Source organism: Augochlora pura, chromosome 7 (genome assembly GCF_028453695.1).
Source record: "Augochlora pura isolate Apur16 chromosome 7, APUR_v2.2.1, whole genome shotgun sequence".
In the NCBI taxonomy this organism is placed as follows: Eukaryota; Metazoa; Arthropoda; class Insecta; order Hymenoptera; family Halictidae; genus Augochlora; species Augochlora pura.
The window spans coordinates 2,530,753-2,551,146 of record NC_135778.1 but is presented as its reverse complement, the minus strand read 5'-3'; the positions used below and the strand labels follow the sequence as shown (position 1 = coordinate 2,551,146).

General features: G+C 44.2%; 1 long non-coding RNA gene across 3 annotated transcripts in view; it reads left to right on the top strand.

Moving 5' to 3' along the window:
- The window catches only part of LOC144473504 (uncharacterized), a 95,862-nt gene that overhangs the window by 12,312 nt on the left and 63,156 nt on the right, over positions 1 to 20,394 (top strand). For all 3 annotated transcript variants that reach the window (XR_013494597.1, XR_013494599.1, XR_013494598.1), the window contains exon 2: positions 15,836 to 16,004. This is a non-coding gene — a long non-coding RNA (uncharacterized LOC144473504). The remainder of the gene's footprint in view (positions 1 to 15,835; positions 16,005 to 20,394) is intronic.

The window sequence follows — 20,394 nt, the reverse complement described above, 5'->3', positions numbered from 1 at the left end:
CCCCCCCCCCCCCCCCCCCCCCCCCCCCCCCCCCCTCCGCCCCCCTCTTTCTTTCCACGCGAGACAACGGTAATTAGCAAAGAATTGATTCAACGGTGAAGAATTCACGACCCGAAGTAGAGTCCTCCTCTCTACGGCCTCTCTTTGAAGCCTCCGCGACGGCGGACGGAGAGAGGGAACGAGGCAGAGACGGAGATACAGAGAGAGAGAGAGAGAGAGAGAGAGAGAGAGGGACCGTAATGGTTTGTTATTGATCTATCTCGGAGGTTCGCGCTTTTCCACCTCTCGTCCGACTCCTTTTATCAATCGACGATAGGCCGTATCGAAGAATCTGCCTAATGGTACGTGTCCATTTCAGAGCCTCTCTATCGACAGTTGCTCTCACTGTACTCTCGTCTCGGTCCCTCTCTCTCTCTCTCTCTCTCTCTTTCTCTCTCTTTCTCACATTGTCCGCTGTCTACCGGCGTGCAGCCTCAAGAATTTCGACTTTTCGATTGTCACACGCGGAGACCGATACCGTCACGACCTCACGCCGGTGTATTTCGGTGTACAGTTCACGGCTTTATAGAAACCGGAAATTCCGCGATGACGTCATATCGATACGTATATAAATAGCTATATGCATATACATGTATTTTTATCTGTATTAACAGTTGGCCAGCGGTGCCGGGTCATTTCCGACAATACAGCATTGTCGTACCTTTATTTTCATGGTACCCGGGGCACGGTAATGTTATCACGAGTCGAATGCGACACTCGGCACCGTTTTTCGTTCGTTAACATCGAACCGATGGAACTATAAAATAAGACGTGTTCACCACGGTGGTGCCGCGATTCGATATTTTTACCGGGACACGGACGTCACGTGTCGATATTTGTTTCGGTATTTTTAGCGGCGCGGGCGCCGCGTATCGGTATCTATTTCGGTATTTTTAGTCCGCTATGGGCCGAATTTGTTCCGTTGGTTAAATATGTGCCGGGATGTCGACGAGGCGTTCACTTTGACATTTTAAGTTCACGGTGCCCGTCAATCATCTTCGATATTGTTACTAAGTACATCTGGATGAATTTATATGATTGACGGTTTCGTGGCCGCGTTACGCGTCATTAACATTCTCGAACGATTTAATTTAAAACGGTGAGATTTTTTCATTTGGTTGGCTAAGTGTTAAAACGTTAAATGTTTTATGTCATCTTGTGGGCTGAAATTATTTTGCAAAATGTTGATATATAGTGGAGAGCAAACTTGAGCGATCACTTTTAAAACGATCTTATGAGCCTTAAATTTTTGTAAAGGAAAAAGTTGCTTAAAATGTGCTCGGGTGTCTCTAATAACTGACGAGTACAATAAATATTGAATAATATTTATAGACATTAGATAGGTATCTATAAGTGTCAGAAACATATTTATAAATATTAGAAAAATATTTATAAATGCTAGATAAATATTTGTAAATGCCAGATAAATATTTATCAATGCTAAGTAAATATTTATAAATATTAGAAAAATATTTATAAATGCTAGATAAATATTTATAAATGCTAGATAAATATTTATAAATGCCAGATAAATATTTATAAATATTAGATGAAGATATATAAATACTGGATAAGTATTTATAAATACTAAATAAATATTCATAAATATTAGAAACATATTTATAAATGCTAGATAAATTTTTATAAATGCTAGATAAGTATTTATAAATATTAGATGAACATTTATAATGAAATATTTATAAATTAAATAATTATAACTCCAGAAATCTTTATAACTTTATTTATAACTTCAACAGTTATAAAATCGAAATGATCGAACCGATCGTTAATAGTACGGTTATTAATATCGCAGCTCGGTAACGATGACCCTATAACTTAGCGTCCATCTTCGAGAATAGCTGCCACAGCGCGAGCAACTTGGCGATAGTTCCCCGGAAAGCGCGGGCACCGTATAAGAATCTCTCGGCGCGACCCTCTAATTGCGTATAGCTGCGCGGAAAAACGCACCCTCTCGTTTCGCTCGTTTCTTTTCCCTCCCCATCCCCTCGCCGCCCCTGCCGCTTCGCTTTTTTGGTTTCGCGGGCAACTTGGACGGGGGAGAAAAAAAAAAAAGAAAAGTTTCGAGGAGGCCGAAAGCAGAGCCGCTGTGAAATCTTTCGTGGTCACAGGGCTCGATGATGGGAAACTTGTTTCGCGAATAAATTCGAGCTAATTGCGGTCCCGCTGAACACGAGAGGGAAACTGTTGCGGCTGAAATTTCAAAGGTTCTCGAGAATCTTTTCCCTCTTCTCTCTCTCTCTCTCTCTCTCTCTCTCTCTCTCTCTCATCCCCTTCTCTTTTTCTTTCTCCTCATTTTTTTTGTCCCGTTCGCCGAGTTAGCGGATGCGTCGTCCCGCGTTTATCCCGACTTTTATATTGAATCCATTGCGCAGCAAACTTCTTCTCCGCCGTTTCCGGCCTCCATTGTTCCCCGCTGAATAATTTTTACGCGGCCCCTTCAAATTGAAAACAAATAGCTGAACCGAAGCCGTACGAAATTACGCGATTCGCCGCGTCGAAGACGACGGTATATCTTGGATTCGGTTGCGTCAAGTGAAATAAAAAAAGCGAGCGATCGTAGCTCGGAGCCGCTGATTGGCTCGGTCGCCTCCCGGCAGAACAGCTCGTCTCTCATTGGTCACGGTTTTTTCCTTAATAACTCTTTGACGAAGCCTCGGAGATAATTCTCGCGAAGGAAAAAGTTGCTTCAAATGATCTCAGAAACCCTTTGACCCTCGATTCGGAGTCACTTTTGCGACACACTGTACATCAACTATTATTATTATTATTATTATTATTTTAATTAATATTTAAGGAAAAAGTTGCTTCAAATGATCTCAGAAACCCTTTGGTCCTCGATTCGGAGTCACTTTTGCGACACACTGTACATCAACTCTTATTATTATTTTTATTATTATTATTATTTTAATTAATATTTAATGTTATTTAACTGGAACGATAATAATGAATAGAAGTAAAATACCTTTCGTAATAAAATCATCCAAATTAAGGATTGGACAAAATAAACGGTACCAAGCGACCTACAGTATAGTCCGCGAGATCTATAGCGGACCGCAAAAGGGTTAACGGATCAGGCTACGGCCTGTGGAGGAGTGCAGAGAAGTAGGAGCCATTACCGGTGCAATGAAAACGGCGGAATGCCTCAATGCCGTCCAGTTCTCGTTGCTCTTATAAAATAACAAACGTTCGGTTTTAGAGCGCGTCGGGCTTTCTTGCAAAGTTGAATCGCGGCGTTCAACCGCGTTCGTAAGGTCCGCCGCCGGATCACCGACCGATCACCGCCCGCGCAGCAATGTAATACATTTTCGTCGCTCCGATTGTTTATCCGTGTATCCCCCCTCCCGTTTGCCCGGAGCGCCGATTTCAGTGTAACAGGCTCGTCGTTCTATCGGCGAGGCCGTAATTACACCGCGACGTAAACGGAAACCTGACGGTTATTTCTGGTACCGCCTATAAATTATCATAGGTGGTCCGAACGCGCGCGTCGCCGGTATCCGCGGCCGTGACGTCGACGTTTCAACGCGTTCGCCGAACATAACCTGACTTACGTTCGACTTATTTTACGATCCCGATAGTTTTCTTCTCAGCGAGATATCTTATGCTATCAAACTAGACTGAAAACGTTTCTTTTTAATTACATTTATTTCGTCGTTTTTAATCTTAAATCGAGGACACGCGTTTTAAGTAAAACGAAATCGAATGAAATTAGTTCGAAATCAGAGATATAATAAAACGCCGTGACAATGGATAGTTTGATGTAGCTATAATATAGCTAATTTAATAATAAGTTATATGTTGGGGCACAAATGTTAAATAAATATAAATTATAATATAGATAGATAGATAGTTAGATAGATAAATAAATAAATAAATAATTAGATAGATAACTAAAACAAATAGATAGATAGATAGATAGATAGATAGATAGATAGATAGATAGATAGATAGATAGATAGATAGATAGATAAATAAATCATTAGATAGAGAACTAAAATAAATAGATAGATAAATAAATAAATATATAGATAGATATACAGATAAATAAATGATTAAATAAAAAAGTAGGCACTTTCGAATCCATAGACAACAGCGATTCTTTCACCGGCGTCCTTCCGGAACAGAAATACATAATTCGCGTTCATTGTTTCGCGCGGGTGACGCGCGGCCGTTAATGGCCGCGTTATCTGAACGCGGCCCCCCGGGAAATGACCGTTTTGTAATTGCGCCGGGTATGACGCTCCCGCGTATCATTGTCCCATCTGTCTTATATCGGCCGCGGCCCGTTGCGCTCCGAAACGGACTACACATAAATATTCATCGAACAGCGGTATATCTACGAATAGAACCGCGGCGCTGTGTCTTTCGACCAATATTCTCGGGCACCGCGTAGACGTCACCGCGGAAATTCGATTACCCGATCGGCGAGGAATATATGCATCGGGAATCGTGGGAAATTGACGGCGGTTGACGTCATCGTCCGACCGACGATATATCGTCCGCGAATCAACTGCCGGCAGGTTAGACCTTCAATCGGTCTAATTAAATCGAACGCGCGTTTTTTTGTACGAAAAATTCCCTTTCGGTGTGAGGTTATGTCTGGATCTAGATGCGGTCAGGTGTCGCTATTGGCTCGTTTAACTGACGAATTTTTTTGTTTAAATTCTTTACTAGGAAAGTTATATATATAACTCTTGTACCAGAGTCACGATGTCCCCTGAAAGGGGTGCAAAGGGTTAAATTTCAATTCTAGTCAAATTCGTGATAAAATACAGAAATTTTACCCGAAACCGATCTGCTAATCTGACTTCGTCCAGCGATTATCGCAACGAAATAATTGACATAACAAAAATAAATAAATAACGATAGAAGAAACGTATAATATTCGATATCCGAATATCGTTTTTTCTCGAAGATGTCCGAGAACGCAAGAATCGAAGAATTCGCCCCGGTGAATTTTGTAACAGCTGCGCGCGTACGACGCTTTCCGATGGCTGGATCGTGTGTTTGCATCGTGCGTTGCAATTGGGATAATGTGGAAGCCGGCTAAACTCCGGCGCTGGCTAAGAAGCACTGCAGTACGTGTAGCGTTACCGAAACCCGTGTATTACACCGTTACGAAGCAACCAATTTCACAGATATACACGTGTACCGGGGGAAGGGAGGGGGGAGGAGGAGCGATCACGACAGTTGTTCACCCTGTCACAGGTGCAGAAAAGCCTTCCAGTCTTCCCAATTGGTTAGGACGCCGCGCTGACACGTGTTGTACGCAATCGAAGCATGGAAAGGCTTCTACGTGCGGCGCGCGGAGCAGGCCGTGCCTGGAACAACCATAATACGTGTTCCTCGGCCTCCCATCGAGCCGAGTCGCGCGATGCCACCTGAAAATATCTTTTTACACCTTTGATACGATAAACGATCTTGCGAACGAAATCTATGTTTATCGACTTCGCGCGAAAGATTCGATCTTGCATTGCTGAAACGGAGCGTTGAAGACTCGTTATCGTAAATTGGACGAATTTTTTATTCAAACGGAGGCAATGGTGTTGAAGTTAAACTTACGGAGGTCTAACAGTAGCTAATAATAATTATTGTCACGTAGGAATTACAAGATTCAGTTTATTTGAATTTTTCACGATTTTTGTAGTAGCCTTAATATATATTTAACAATTTTTAATGGAGACGGCTTTGTATCTATAATAATTGAGAAATCAAAAGTATGAAGAGTCTAAAGCAATGAAATTTAAATATGAAGAATTTGAAAACGCTGTTTCATCGTTTTCGTTAAAATAATTAAATAACGAAAGAAATCCTTGATAGGAAAAATTATCTCAGAATTCGCTTAAATAGTAAGTAATTTAAAAAAATAATAATTTCTAAAAAAGAAGCACATCCTTAACATCGCAACAATGATGCGGCAATAGTTAATAATAGTTAACAATCGTTAATAATCGTGTGAGCGGATAAATTAGAATTGAATGGCAACGTGTCGAATGACAATGAGATTGGTCGCAACGATTTCGACCACAACTAGGAGTATAAATAGGCAAGACGTTACACTCCGATTATGAACAAGGTTTATACAAAGTGTTAACTAAATATAACTTCGAGCGCCCCGTGCGCTTGCTAGACAACACGCCAGGTGACGTATAAATCTTTCATGAATGAAAATTTGAGGTATAAGCATATAATGGCCGGTGTGCTCGATCTATCACTTTGCACGTACGCGCTAAATATTTACACGTAACCTAATATCGCACGCGGCGTTTCTCATGCCCACACATTTCCTCTCTGTCTTTTCTCTTTCAAATCGAGTCATATCGCCGGCGAAGAAATACTTCAAACAGCTCGCAATTCCTGTCTCGATAATTTGACGCGCGAAATACATCTTCCGTAGCCAGGACGATGTAAACTAAAAAAATTGAAATTTAAACAAATTTGAAATTTCATGGGGACTTTTATCATCGCTGATTGTTCTCCTCTCAAAGTACTCTTTACTTTCTGTACCAAACAGTTTCTTTATCAATTTAGTATACACTCTGTATTATTGTTTATAGCTAATAACCCTTTAGAATTAATTTTGCATGCAGTAATACGTAATAAGCAAAAATTAACAAGAAAAAAACGAAATGTTTGAATACACGTGACGCAATAACATGTTTCAATTAGATCCAAAATTCACCGAAATAAATGAACGATGTTAACTGCTCGGAATAGACGCACGACTGGAAAGGGTTAAATGTGTACCCGATGGTTGTCGGATCATGTCACGGGCTGTATAGCCGGCGCTAATAAGACCGGGTTGACTCGGCGGCGGCTGCCACGGCTATAACCGACGTCGATAACACGAAGGGATTAATCAGGAATCGAAGTCTGAATAATTCGTCGGGTAACCCACTTAGCAAACTTTTTCCCGTGTGCATAGCGCCTCCGATGGATGCTCGCCGTTGACGGGTTTGAGTAGGCGGCGAGAAATCCGCGACTCGGTCGGCTGGCCGACCCCTCTGCGCCCTATCGGGGCTCACTTTACACGGCGCATGAATTAGAAATCATAAGCGGCCCGAAGCTCGTCGTTTACCTTACACGGTATCCAGTCGACTGCAGTCGTTGTTCGCCGACGGCCGAGCCCCCGATCATTTCCATTCGCGGGGGCATCGATCGACAAGGGTATAGAGAAACCACTGACCGATCAGGGTTCGGAACGTCCGAGAACTTTGATTTAATGGCCGAAATCTGACTAACGTTGATCTGATTGAATTTGTCGATTTGTTGATCGCGGATCTTTGGGCGAGGAGTAGGGATATTGTAGCAGAGTGTGATAGTATGAGAGCGAAAATGTAATAGTATAATAGTGGAAGTATTATAGTGTAATGGCAAAAATATAATACTGTAATAGTGCTTCTGTATAGCAAAAGTATAACACTATAATAGCAAAAATGTAGCACTATAATAGCAAAAATATAATACTGTATTAGCACTATAATAGCAAAAGTATAACACTAACGCTGAGATTAATTCAGAATTAACAATTCATTCTTCCGAAAAGAGCGTTTGCCATCGAGGCCGAAAACGGAAGATTCTAAAGAAGGAAAAAAGATGGTTCCCGTCCGCGATACTAATGGCTCGCGTTAGCACGGTTTCCTGAAAAATAGCTTTACCGCTGCTCCTGTCGTAAACCATCTGTCGGGCATCTGCGCGGCCGTCGTCCTCGGTGCTATGTGCCGATGGCCGGCGGGTCGCTAAAATATATTAATTATATAGGAAATATATGAATCGCTGGGGTCCATCGTCGAAGGTTTATATGCCACGGAGACCGTCGAGAGATCGAGTGCACGCTGGTCTGGTTTAATAGCTGCAGAACTGACATTCGGACGAATCTAGTAGCGATCCTTTGTCGTATCGTGATCTTAATCCTTTGTAGAATGCCACAAGGATCAATTTCGCTTGCATGAAATACACTCTGTTACATAAAATAGAAACGTCATAAACCGGCAAAGTTATTTAAGATTTGCAGTTAAAATAGCTAACAGTTTCAAAGGGTCAACCACCTCGTACAATAGAAATTTGACGCCTCACGCGACATTCTTGAAATCGACCTCGGTCCGAGCTTTCGCCTGAAACGCCCCACTGTGCTCGCCCCCCGCGGGTTGGACTCGCCGTCAAAACAAACACAACGTGTCGCCCCCGTAGAAATTTTCTAACGAACAGCAAGAGCTTTCCCTTTCCGATCGGTCTCGAGGCTCGTTAGCCTATCATTACGTCAGTTGCGACTCGCGACGCGCCACCTGTTATTACGATACATTGTGCACAACAGGGCTCTCACCCATCTTGTTCCACGAGTAGTCCGCTGGTTAACGGAAGGCTGCGAACACGCTCGCCGCCAATGATTACACGCCTCTTCGACCCTCGGTGTACAGAAATTGCTGCTAATTACGTCAAATACGTTGCCGGAGTCCTCGGTCGCGGTACTGGGCCGATGCAAGCCGGTTCGGGCCGATTCGGGAAGATTCGGGCAGATCCGCGGCTCTCGGCGCGCGCCGCGTTGATTTTCGATGCTCGACGATGAATCGCGATCGCCGCGAAACCGAGCAAAAAAGGGGGGGGGGGGGGGGGGGGGGGGGCAGACCGGCGGTTTTTTCGCCTCTGCTGGCGCAGAGGCCGGCTCCGTGTCCGCGGGCCACCAACCCGGCCGAGTAATTAGAAGTCGTCGTTGCGAGGTGTTGCAGAAGTTCTCCGTGGACAGGTCGCCGGACGGGTAACGACCGTGAAACAACGACGTTTTAAACCCCGCGAGTTTTTTCAGACGTGTCAACCGGTACGCCCGGAATGTTATTTCAGACGACCGTTCCGTCGTATTAAGCGCGGGACAAGAGGCTAGTAATTACTTTTCGCGGGACTTGTCACGTCTGCCGCGCCCGCTTCCAGCGCGCGCGCGCGCGCCTCGCCGCGCCGTGCTTCGGTTATTAATAGCGCCGCGCGCGGAACCCAGTGCTCGCGTTAATCGACCAGCGCGACGATTCCACGATTCCGCGATATTTCGGGCCCTCTGCCCTACACCGGCAGCGCGCACCCCTCGCCAATTCAAGCCTCCCGAATCATTGATGTCGCCGCGACCGGATCGAGTCCTTTCCATTCCCGCGATCGAAATTAGCGTCGTCAATTTAAGAACGGTTCGAACAAACCTCGACTGTTCTATTTCCGATCGGGACACGGATGCTAGCACCAATCTTCCGCTGCCAATTATGCGTTCTTCCTTCAGCCGATTAACCCTTGGCTGCGGCTGTCGGCTCATCTTTGGCGGACGTATTTGACACTAGGTTCACGGTAACCGTCGAGGAATGACTTGTCGAGTTATCAACGGAAGAACTTTCACCACTTCGCACTCGAAGCCATTTTAAACCTAGATCCAAAATAACTATCTTGACCAGCTGTATTCCCATTCTGTATGATTTATTACAATCTATACATGTGAAATTAAGTTTCGTGAGTCGTAAATTTGTTATGCTTTCGGCAGCTTTTTAAATAGAAAGGTCTTTAATAATGTTAAAATTATTTTGAAAATGATATAACAATTTTCATTGGCGCCACTCGAGTGCAAAGGGTTGATCGTCGATATTTGTTTACGGTAAATAAATCTGGTTTACTGTAAAGCCTGATAATGTTTCCACTGACTTATAAAAATATAATTTGATTGTATATAAGTGATGCAGTATTTTAGGCGAATTTAATTAAAATAATATACATTTACGGGCCGTAAATAGGCTAATACGAGCAGGAGACAACTTTAAGGTAAATGGAACACTTCAAATAGCCTCGAGCTGTTACTAACAAAATAGAAAAAAATAGTTTAGCGCGCGGTGGGTTAACGATTGGCAACGAGGTTCGGTTTCCCGGTGCCGGTCGACCGGCTCATTGGCCCGATACCGGATCCACATGCAGGTTTTCACGGTGTCGGGAACAACGGTGGAACTTGATTCGAACTGTGCCGCTGTAATTGTATCGGAATGATTCTCGCATCGGCGGGGCCGCGGCTGGGCTTTCTAGGGGAGAAATTAGGAGCGTGGAAAACGGTAAAGGCGCGGAGAAGAGAAAGGGCACACAGACACGTATACGCACGCAGAACCATAGAGAAAGAAAGAAAGAAAGAGAGAGAGAGAGAGGGAGAGAAGAAAAGATTCGTCCTCGCCTCGGCGAAAAGATCAGGATCCCTCGAGCGCGGCTAGAGCGTGGTAACTTGGCGACGGGGGGTAGTAGGACCGGCCCGAGCCGGCGAAAATGTCGTTGATCCTTTGCGAGCCGGAGGAACTGGTCGGCGGGCGACCGTTCGTGTGTATCGGTGCGAGAGAAGGATCTCTCTCTCTCTCTCTCTCTCTCTCGCTCTCCTCGGGTTCTTCGACTTCGATCCAGACGCGACGGGAGCAGGCTCTCCCTCCGAAAACGGGAGGAAGGAAGGCAGGAAGGAAGGAACCGACGCAGGCGAAAGGGGTGCACACGCATGACCCTGAATCCAACCGGCGCGCCACCCGGTACAGGGGTGCGAAGCTCCCGACGGGGAGGCAGAGAGAGAGAGAGAGAAGGAAAGGGAGATAGAGAATGACCACGGAGGAACGATGGAAGAGGGCGGGAACAGGGGGAGGTTTACGCGTATATATGCCGAAGAGAGAGAACGCGCGCGCCAAAGAGAGAGAAAGAGAGCGGAGCGAGAGAGAGAGAGAGAGAGGGTGATATAGAGAGAAAGAGAGAAACAGTCAGAGTACAGTCCCCGGGATCAATACTCCCGCGTCTTGCGATCATTCATCTTGCCACGCCCCTCTGCTCTCTCCACACTCTCTCTTTCTCTTTCCCTCTCTTATTTCCCTCTCCTCTATCTGCCTCTCTTCCTCGTTCTCTCTCGTCCGCCTCCTGTATCTCGCGCCGTCTTCTCTCTCTCTCTCTCTCTCTCTCTCTTACTCAGCCGTCCATCCATCTCCGTTGTTCCGTTCCTTCCATTTCTCACTCTCTGCCCCGGTATCTATCCTCCTTCCCTCATCCTCCGTGCCACCATCTTCATCCCAGTAGTGGCAACCGGGGCACCCCTCGTAATCGCGCTCGTCGCCGTTTGCCGTCCGATCCTGGTATCCATTACGATCTTTCGCTGGAACAGAGAAATCTCTCCCTCTCTCTTGCTCTCTCTCTCTCTCTCTCTCTCTCTCTCTCTTGTTCTGGTCGTTTTCTTTGTTCTTTCCTCGGTCGCACCCGGCGGACATACACACAGAGAGATACGGAGAGGCGTTCGCTCGCGGGGGCGGTTTCTCCGAGAGGAAACGGGGGGGTAGGTAGGTAGGTAGGTAGGTAGGAGGGAAAGAGGTTGAATCGAGGATCGCGAGTGGCGCGGGCCATCGGGGACGTGTGTGTCGCTCTCCGGCGACATGGTTACGGGCCATCGGAATCAATAAATATCCAGAAATGCGAGCGCCGAGAGATGAAGGCCGACGACCACCGCCGCGGCGGAGGCAACGGCGGCGGCGGCGGCGCGCGGGGGCTGGTAGGGATGAAAGAAGGCTCGGCGAAAAATGGGGGAGAAACGGCCTAGCGGGCGAAAGAGAGAGGGGTAGAGAGAGAGAGAGAGAGAGAGAAAGCCGGAGAGGAAATCGTTAGCGAGTACGTAGTAGCGTATATACGACGGCATAACGCGTAGTACGGCTGCACTTGACTCGTCGTTGCACGTGATTCAAATGAGTTTCTGGAGCCGGCCTCCTCCCACCCGCGCGCGCGCGCGCGCCCCCCATTCTGCCGGCACAGGCCGATAGAGGGGGCTGTGTGCGGTAGGCCGGTCGCGCCGAGAAAGGGTGGTCTCCCTCGGCCAGAGCACGGGGGGGGGGGGGGGGGGTGGCCCCGCTTGTTCCAGATAGAAGGGCTTGCCAGCGGAACGGTCGATCCGATCGAGCGTCGCGATAAAAGAGAGACTAGAATCGGACAGACGGAAGTCTCCTCGCGAGATCGATATGTTGCTTTCTTTCTCGCCGTGTCCTCTCTCCCTCTCGAGACCCTAGTTTCCCCGCTCCTAGCTTCCTCGCCGCTTTAGACGCGCGTCTATGCCTCCTCTCTTTCTCTCTCCCTCCCTCTTGCTGTCTCCCTTTTCGCTTCTTCTTACTTCCGCGGCTCGTGCGCCGCAGGAGTGGCCGGCATTGCTTCTCTCTCTCTCTCTCTCTCAATTTCTCTCTCTCTGTATCTACCTATCTATCTATATCCTTATCTCTATATCTATCTATCTATCTACAGTTTTAAATATTATATTCCTCAAGAGCGAACCTTTATTCAAAATAAAAAAGGTCCTACATCTGTTGAAAAAACTTTATAAACGTTTTAAATAATTTTAACCCTGAAAATTGTTATATATTTAACAGAATAATGTTGACATTATTAAAGACCCTTCTGTTAAAAGCGTAACAGTTTTGCGAGTCACAAGACTCAATCTCATATAGCAAATTATCCTAAGTACTATACTACAGCTGGTCAAAATAACAATTTTGGATCTAAGCTTAAAATGGCTTCGAGTGCAAAGGATTAATAAGTTACAGTATTATAAACAGTAATAATATGATAACATAAAATTTCTGTAATAGTGTCAACGTCCTGATGCAACGATAAATGTTGCCAATAAATGCACTTGTGAAAAAAATTAGCAATACTTCTATTTCATAAAAATTTGCCATGGTCGCTATATATCTCTCTGTCTGTCTTCTTCTCGCTCTCTCTTACCGCACCCCAGTCGCCCACCCCCTCGGCAAATGCCGGCTAAGAATGCTGGGAAAAATGTCTCGAGGGAGACCGCTCTCTAGTCTACGAGAGCTTCTTTTTTTTTATTTTATAAATTATCGTTTCACCGGCGCGACGAAGATAATTTTCATGGCGTCTTGGGGGGTGCCTGGAGACGGGTGAGGGGTGCACGGCAGGACTCGATTCCATTGCGCCGAAACGGAATGGGATTAGAACTCGCGGCGGAGTCTGCGGGCTTCGAGAAAAAACGCAGCATAGGACAGCACAGTATAGTATGGTATAATATAGTATGGGAATCATAGTACCATTATCGTATAATTTAATATAGTGTAGCATTGTTTGGCATTGCATAGTGCAGTACAGTATAGCACAATACAGTACAGTAAAATATAATACAGTATAATATAGTATAAGAAGCATAGTACATTATCATATAATTTAATAGAGTATAGCATAGTGTGGCATAGCATAGTGCAGTACAGTATAGCACAACATAGTACAGTACAGTATATTATAATATAATATAGTATAAGAAGCATGGCATAGTATAGTACAGTATAGTATAATATAATATAGTATAGCACTGAACAGTATATCTTAGTATAGCTTAGCATGACAGTACAGTACAGTATATTATAATATAATATAGCACAGTAAAGTACAGTATAGCATAATCTACTATCAAAATCAGACCCACGGAAAATGCTTATCCAAAACGCAAACTAATAAAGAAGCACCCCAGCGATCGAAGCTCCGAGGACCAATAATATCTCAGAACTAAGAGCACGTGACTCCCCCGCCGAAATTATTCCGTTAACGAGACTGCGACGGCGCTCGCTGGAAGGTTAGAGGCAAGAAAGCCGAGTGTCGCCTATTCCTTCCGCTTCTCTTCCTTCCTTTCTTTTTATTGCTCGTCTCGTCTTCCAGCCGCGCACTCCGCTCGCGATATAAGTTTCTGCCTCGTCGAAAATCCGCCGCGTTTTTCCGCGCGTCGGCTGGCTAGAGCCGCGGACAAAGCCGGCGGATGGGTAGGAGGAGGAGGAGGAGGAGGAGGATGAAGGAGGAGACGAGGGAGGAGGGACGCGTTAGCCGCGATATGAGAGCCGTCGAGGAAAATAGAAGAAGCATAGGCGCGGCTGCTGGCAGACTTAGAGAAGCAGGAACCGCTTCGTTTAAAACCTCCGGTTATCCCTGGTACCTTCTCCTTTGAGAATTCCTTCTCCTTGCTCTTGTCGCGAGCCGTTACGGTTACGCTAGTCTCTCGCTCGGAGGTGCCTTTTTCTCCCGAGGCGCTGCGGACGCGCGGAATTCCTCTCGCGACTGTAACAGAGCGATCCTGCGATCGACGAGATAAAACCGGCCGACGTACACTAATCACGCGGTCCTTCATCCATTGACACACTGTGCGCGCCGGCGGTATCGATACCTTTTTAAACAATTCAATTATCTATTTCTATCTTTTATCATGATTTAACCCTTCGCGCTAGAGGCCATCGTAACTGGGAATCTGAAATCATTTTTCTGGCTCGTAGTATTTCCATTTCGTATAACAAAGCGCACTTTTATTAAATCGATTCTTGCAACAATTTTATTATTTAACAATTTTTTAAATGTAACCTTCGCTGGTATAAAAATTATCTCAGGGCGTGATGGAACAATTTTACCAGTGCCTCAGAGTTATCCCTCGAGTGAATAGAATAATTTAAAAATTAATTCGTTTATAGTATAATAATAATAATACTAAAAAATAGCCAATGTGTCACGCTGCTCACGTCTGTCTAAATTTTTAATTCCTCTTCTAATGACAACAATTATTAGGAGAATAATGTACGCGGTGCCGCAGATAACTAAAAGTGACAAAACGCACTTCAGTCTGTTGTTTGAAATAAACATTTAGAGTCCTCGCCGTGGTTCCATCTGGAAAGTCTCTGCAATAGTTCAGTTCCGAGATAAATGGAAACCCTGTACGTTGTATACGCAACGGCGTTGCCGATTTAGTTCTTCCATTGATACTGTGACTAATCGAAGGAGAGCGTTTCGTGATTTACGAACCATCGCGGCGACACTAAACTGTGCCTATTCATCAATACATTATAACGTTAGATGTACATGATAAAATATTGTGGAACCGAACCGGGTAATTTTCTTGACGGTTGCGCACGCAATAAAACGGAGCTCGACCGGAACGCTTTTCATTTACGCGCTCGCATAGTTGCCCAGGGATAAGAACGTTCCTACCATTGCCCTGTCTACCTCTATCCTATTTTACGACGAGAAAATAGTCCGTTATAAGCGAGCGTACAGTGCCACGCAAAACTCTGTTCCGTGCGCTTTATTTTATAAATTTATTTAGATTGCGTTTCCACGCAATCATTTTTCTATAATTGGACTGAATCACTTGAGTTTCTTTACTGCTGATAGAGGTTATAATAATTATATTAAATTATAATAATTTAGTCTAAAGTGTAAATGTTTTAATTTCGCTATTATTTAAAATAACAGACGAATCTCGGATCTTTTCGCTTCTATAACCGAACACAAAATGTCTGTCGTTTAAAAAGAAATTCGAGTCATTCGATCCGATTTTATAAATGATTATTAATCGGACTATTATCGTTTTATTTAGTTTTTTTATTTAATTTTGTTTCATTTAGTTAGAAAAATCAATTTAGAGGACGATTAATCCGCCCGGCTATATGTACAGTAGCCGGCAAAAGTATTCACGTGCTTTTAAAAAAGCAGCAATTGATTTCAAAAGTGTGTGGTCACTTTTGCGAGTTACTGTACGTATCACAGTTTAACAATCCTAGAAAATTGATTACACGATTTTCATAAGTCCGAGAGATGCATTTTTACGCGAAGCATCGATTTCGACGAATAAATTGTTGGATTGTCGTCGATTCGCGTCGCTCGTACACGTGTTCGTCGACGGGGAAAAACGACGATTTCGCGGAACCGTTGACCGAACGGTCACGACGAACGAAAACTGAAAAACAATCTGTTCTTCTCGTGTGCGCAGTAATGGAAGTCGATGATATCGACGACAACGATGCCGAGTACAATCGCATTCCCGACACAATTGGAACGGACGCTGTATGCAATATCGAAGGAAGCGGCAACAAAGTCGGCGTAGAGGAGGAGCTGTTGAAGCTGCGGCCGTACGTGACCCCGGACACAGACCTCTCACGGTGAGTGTTAACCCAACTTCGACATTCTTTCGCCGCGAGATTCGCGACTCGAACGGCGTTCGCAGGAGAATAAGTCACGCGGGGAGTGGATAGAGCGACGGACGTCCCGCACCGCTGCGCGACGCCTTAACTGGCTTGATAAAGTATATAATTTGGAAATATATCTAAAAAGTATTTATTAACTTGAAATTTTAATAATTGAATTATTTTAATTGCATAATAACAGTAGTAGCAATTCATATTAATAAAACTACTATTAATTCAAATACACAATTCAACTTGGAACCACTAATCGAAAATGCCAATTTAATTGGAAACAAGAGAAAAATAAGTATAACTAAAAATTAATTTTTTAAATTAAACTTACTCCCTTAGTTATAATTATATAAAAATAACTATACAATACACAGTATAAAATACAATAAAATAGTTACCACTCGGTAGACGCTTGCGTCGTTCGTCCCCGCTCCTCGCGTGACTTATTCCTCTGCGAACGCTGCGATCTCGACGCGCGATCGCCTTGATTCGTCTCTGTCGCCTGTGTTTGCACGTATACGGAGAAATTGAAGAGTGTGGCCGTATAACTGAACCGAAATCGACGACCTGTCATTGCGTCGATTTTGCATGCGAGAGACAGTCAACTTTAAAGATCATCGCGACGAATAAGATGTTGCGTCTCCACCGTCGACGAGCCGTCTAATCTCTTTCGGCAGCGCCGCGGAATTGATTTTCGTGCGTGATGTTGGCTCGCGGCGACAGCAATCCCACCCCCCACCTCCCCGCAAATGATATCCTTCCGAGATATTATTTGCGGTGCACTCGGAATGATTTTCGAATTTCCACTTTCATCTGGAATATTATCCAAACACGGGACGGAACGTATTTCCGCGCGATACGCGCCCCGGGAGGGCGGAAGGGGGTGTGGCGACGACGTCGCGGCCGGTTTCGTCCTTTGAAGAACACTCGACGTCTCCGGGAAATGAAAGGAACCGGGCCGGGAGGGGGGCAGATCATGTCTAAGCGAAGATGTGCACGGGGCAAAGCAAATGAAAAATCAATTTTCCATTAAAATACTTTCGGATGCCGTCAGTGTCTGATATTGTTCAGCTTGGAGATATTTCATTTTTAACGTAATGTATTATGCTTAATGGTATGGTACTTAGCGATGCGATAGTGATACATTAATTGATAATCTAATAATTGAGTAATATATTAATCAATAATCAAATAACTCAGAAATATATTACTTAGTATGTATAACTATATTAATTAGTATATAATAATTGGGAATTATATTAATTGTGTGATACAGTAGTAGAGAAATATATTGATGAGTAATATAATATTGTCATTCAGAAGTATATACGAAAATATCTTGAAATACATTTAAACTTGAATGACTAAATATGAATAAAAAAAACGATTAATAAGAATTGATATTTAAACAAATAGCAGCGACAAGATATTGTTATTGCCGTTAATGGCGTCCCATTTATTTCACGTGTTTTTCCTTAAATGAGATAAGCATCCGATGAAAGAAGCTGCACTCTCATCGGATCTTTATTAGCCTCGCCACGTGACGTCTTTGCATTTCCAGGTAAGCAAATTCAGCAAATTGACTCGCGACTTCTTCTATTTCATCGGACGTATGATTTAAATTATGATAAATACACTTAATGTTTCGTGGCATACGACAACAACATCCGTCTGCCTCTTTTGATGCACTTCGTTACTCTTGTTACCGATATCTTTTATAAAAATAAAATGTCTCATGGAAAAACATTGGGACGCAGATAAAAGATACATCAAATTATATTATACATTACCATTACCATTCACATTATACATTCGTCTGCTGCAAAAGTAACTTCTAGTTTTCAAATCAAACGCTTCGAGACCACGTCCTAAATAAATCCGCTCTAAGGAACCGTGAAGGTGACTTCTACGTGGGAACGCAACAAAATTCGTAAACATCGATCACGCACAACAACGTTGCGTTGGCCGCGGGTCTTTGCTCGACACCGGATCGAGTTTCACGGCTTTTTCTGCGACTCTCGCCGTCGTCGAGTTACGGTGTCCCTCGCGGCGGACTGTTTACCGTCGATTCCAGGTAAAATTCCAGGAAATTTTTCGAAATCGTTTTCACCGTTTCCGAAGAGGCAACGATCGCGCAGGGAAATATGACGCGCGGTTAAAGCCAGACCGTCGAATAAAATACGGTTAGCGAAAGAAGCGGCGACGCGCGCGCCGGTCCTCATTTCCATACGGAGAAAAAGGAAATCTGTTTTCGGCTTACCGGCGACGGGCGACGGCGACGGCGGCTACGGTACAATGTAATGCCGTGGTCCTCTCTCGCGCGGGTCCGACTTTTTCTAAGCCCGGCACCGGCCGGATGCGCCGAATGGGACCCGTACATAAATTCTCGAAGCGCCGCGCTGTGCGTCGGTAGTCGACAGTGTTTCTTCTGCGTACAACGGATCCCGCGTAGCCCACCAACCCCTCGACTTCTTCGGCTCGAATATCTACCCCGAACTTTCGCTCGAGACGGCCTCTTTATTTCTCTTTATTCCCCTGTCTTTCTCTTTCTTCGTCCTCAATTTTTTTCTTCCTCTATTTCTCTCTATTACTTTCATTCTTTGTCCTCTAGTTTTCCATTTTTCTTACTCTCTTTCTTTCCCCTCTATTTTTCTCTATTACTCTCTTTATTTCTTCCTATATCCCTCTCTCTTTCATACTTTTTCTATCTTTCTTATTTTCTTGCTATTTCTCTGATTTTGTTTCTCTCTCTAAGAGAACAATTAATCTATTTTACTTTCTTTCTTTCTTCCCATATAACTCTCTCATACATTCTTTCCTTCTACTTCTATTTTTCTCTATTATTTTTTTCTTTCTTCCTATATCTTTCTCTCTTATTCTCTTTCTGTCTTTCTTGCCTTTTTCGTCTCTCTCTTTTACACTCTTTTTCTTCCCATATCTCTTTCTCTCTCTTACCTCCCCTCTCTCGCTCTTTTTCTTTCTTCCGCCCTCGCTCGCTCCCTTCTTCTGGTCGATGGTTTTTCCTCCGCGTTTCACATTCGCTCGACTTTGTTCGGCGACCCGGCGAATTTCGTTCACCGATACCATAAGAAAATCGCATCCGTTAGAATTGTGTCTGCGACAGCCGCAAAACAATTCGCCGGCTGCGTCCGCAGGCACAGTCTCTGATTTAGGCGGTCGTCGTCGAAACTTTCGAACGTTTAGGAACGACGGAACTTCGAGCGTGCTTGGAAAGAGAAAGAGAAAGAGGGAGAGAGAGAGGGAGAGAGAGAGAGAGGAAGAGAGAGAGATCCGATTAACACATTCGCGACCGCTGACGTGAATTCATGTCATTTTAAATTCTATTCCTGGTCGCCGCTGACGTGAATCGCGTCATTATAAATTCTATTAAAGCTAGTATTGCGAGTGTACAAATTATACTTCCTTTCGGATCTTTTTGCGAGGTAAAATAACTATCCCTGTCTAATTCACGATGCTTATTTGTAAGTGAGGTATTTGCTGGAAATAACGTAACTGTAAGTTGAACCCCTATTTTTATTTTTATATATATCGTATTGTTTTTCCTACTTAATCTCGCATACTAGATTGTATTATTAAATTAATTCCGACCGGAACGACAGCTATGGATAAACTGAATACCGCTGCAAAATAACAATTCTCCAAGTCGATTAGCATGAACAGAAATTAAATGAAAATAAATCGTCTCTTTTTATAATAATAATTTAGATAAGTTCAATGCTTACTACAACAGTATTATCAATTTTTTCTTACATCTTCATAATTTGATATCTCTCATTCACCGTTTAAACGCGAGTGTAGCACGATCGATAGAAAAGAACTATTTACCATTAAAATCGACTGATAAAGATTGTAACTTGTAAAAATGTAACATAAAATTGACAAAAATGTAATTGTATTATTAAATCATGGTTTTCTAAAGTCGATCAACCATCTCGCCCCGGGGCGAAAGAGTTAAATGACTCCGTTGGCGTGGCGGTTAAATACGCTTAAATACATAGTAGCTGGGAAGATGTTGCATGCCACTAAAACAGTATGGGGGCTTTTCAGGGCCCCCCCATCGACAGAGCGACGAGCGGGGCCACGTCGCGCGATTGGTCCATCTTCTATTCCGTCTGTGCGCGATAGTGTAGCAGCGATTCGAGATTACCCATCGCGGAAAGAAACTACTAGGATCGGACGTGGCGGGCCTTAGCCAAATATACACGGTGCGTCAGCGTCGCGGCGCGCGGCGTCGCGTCCTCCCTTCCTGCGCCGTCCAACTGGCAGGCGCCTCGTTTGAGGTCAACGTCATTCGCCTCTCTCTCTCCTCTCTCCTTTCTCGCTCCTCGCTTCC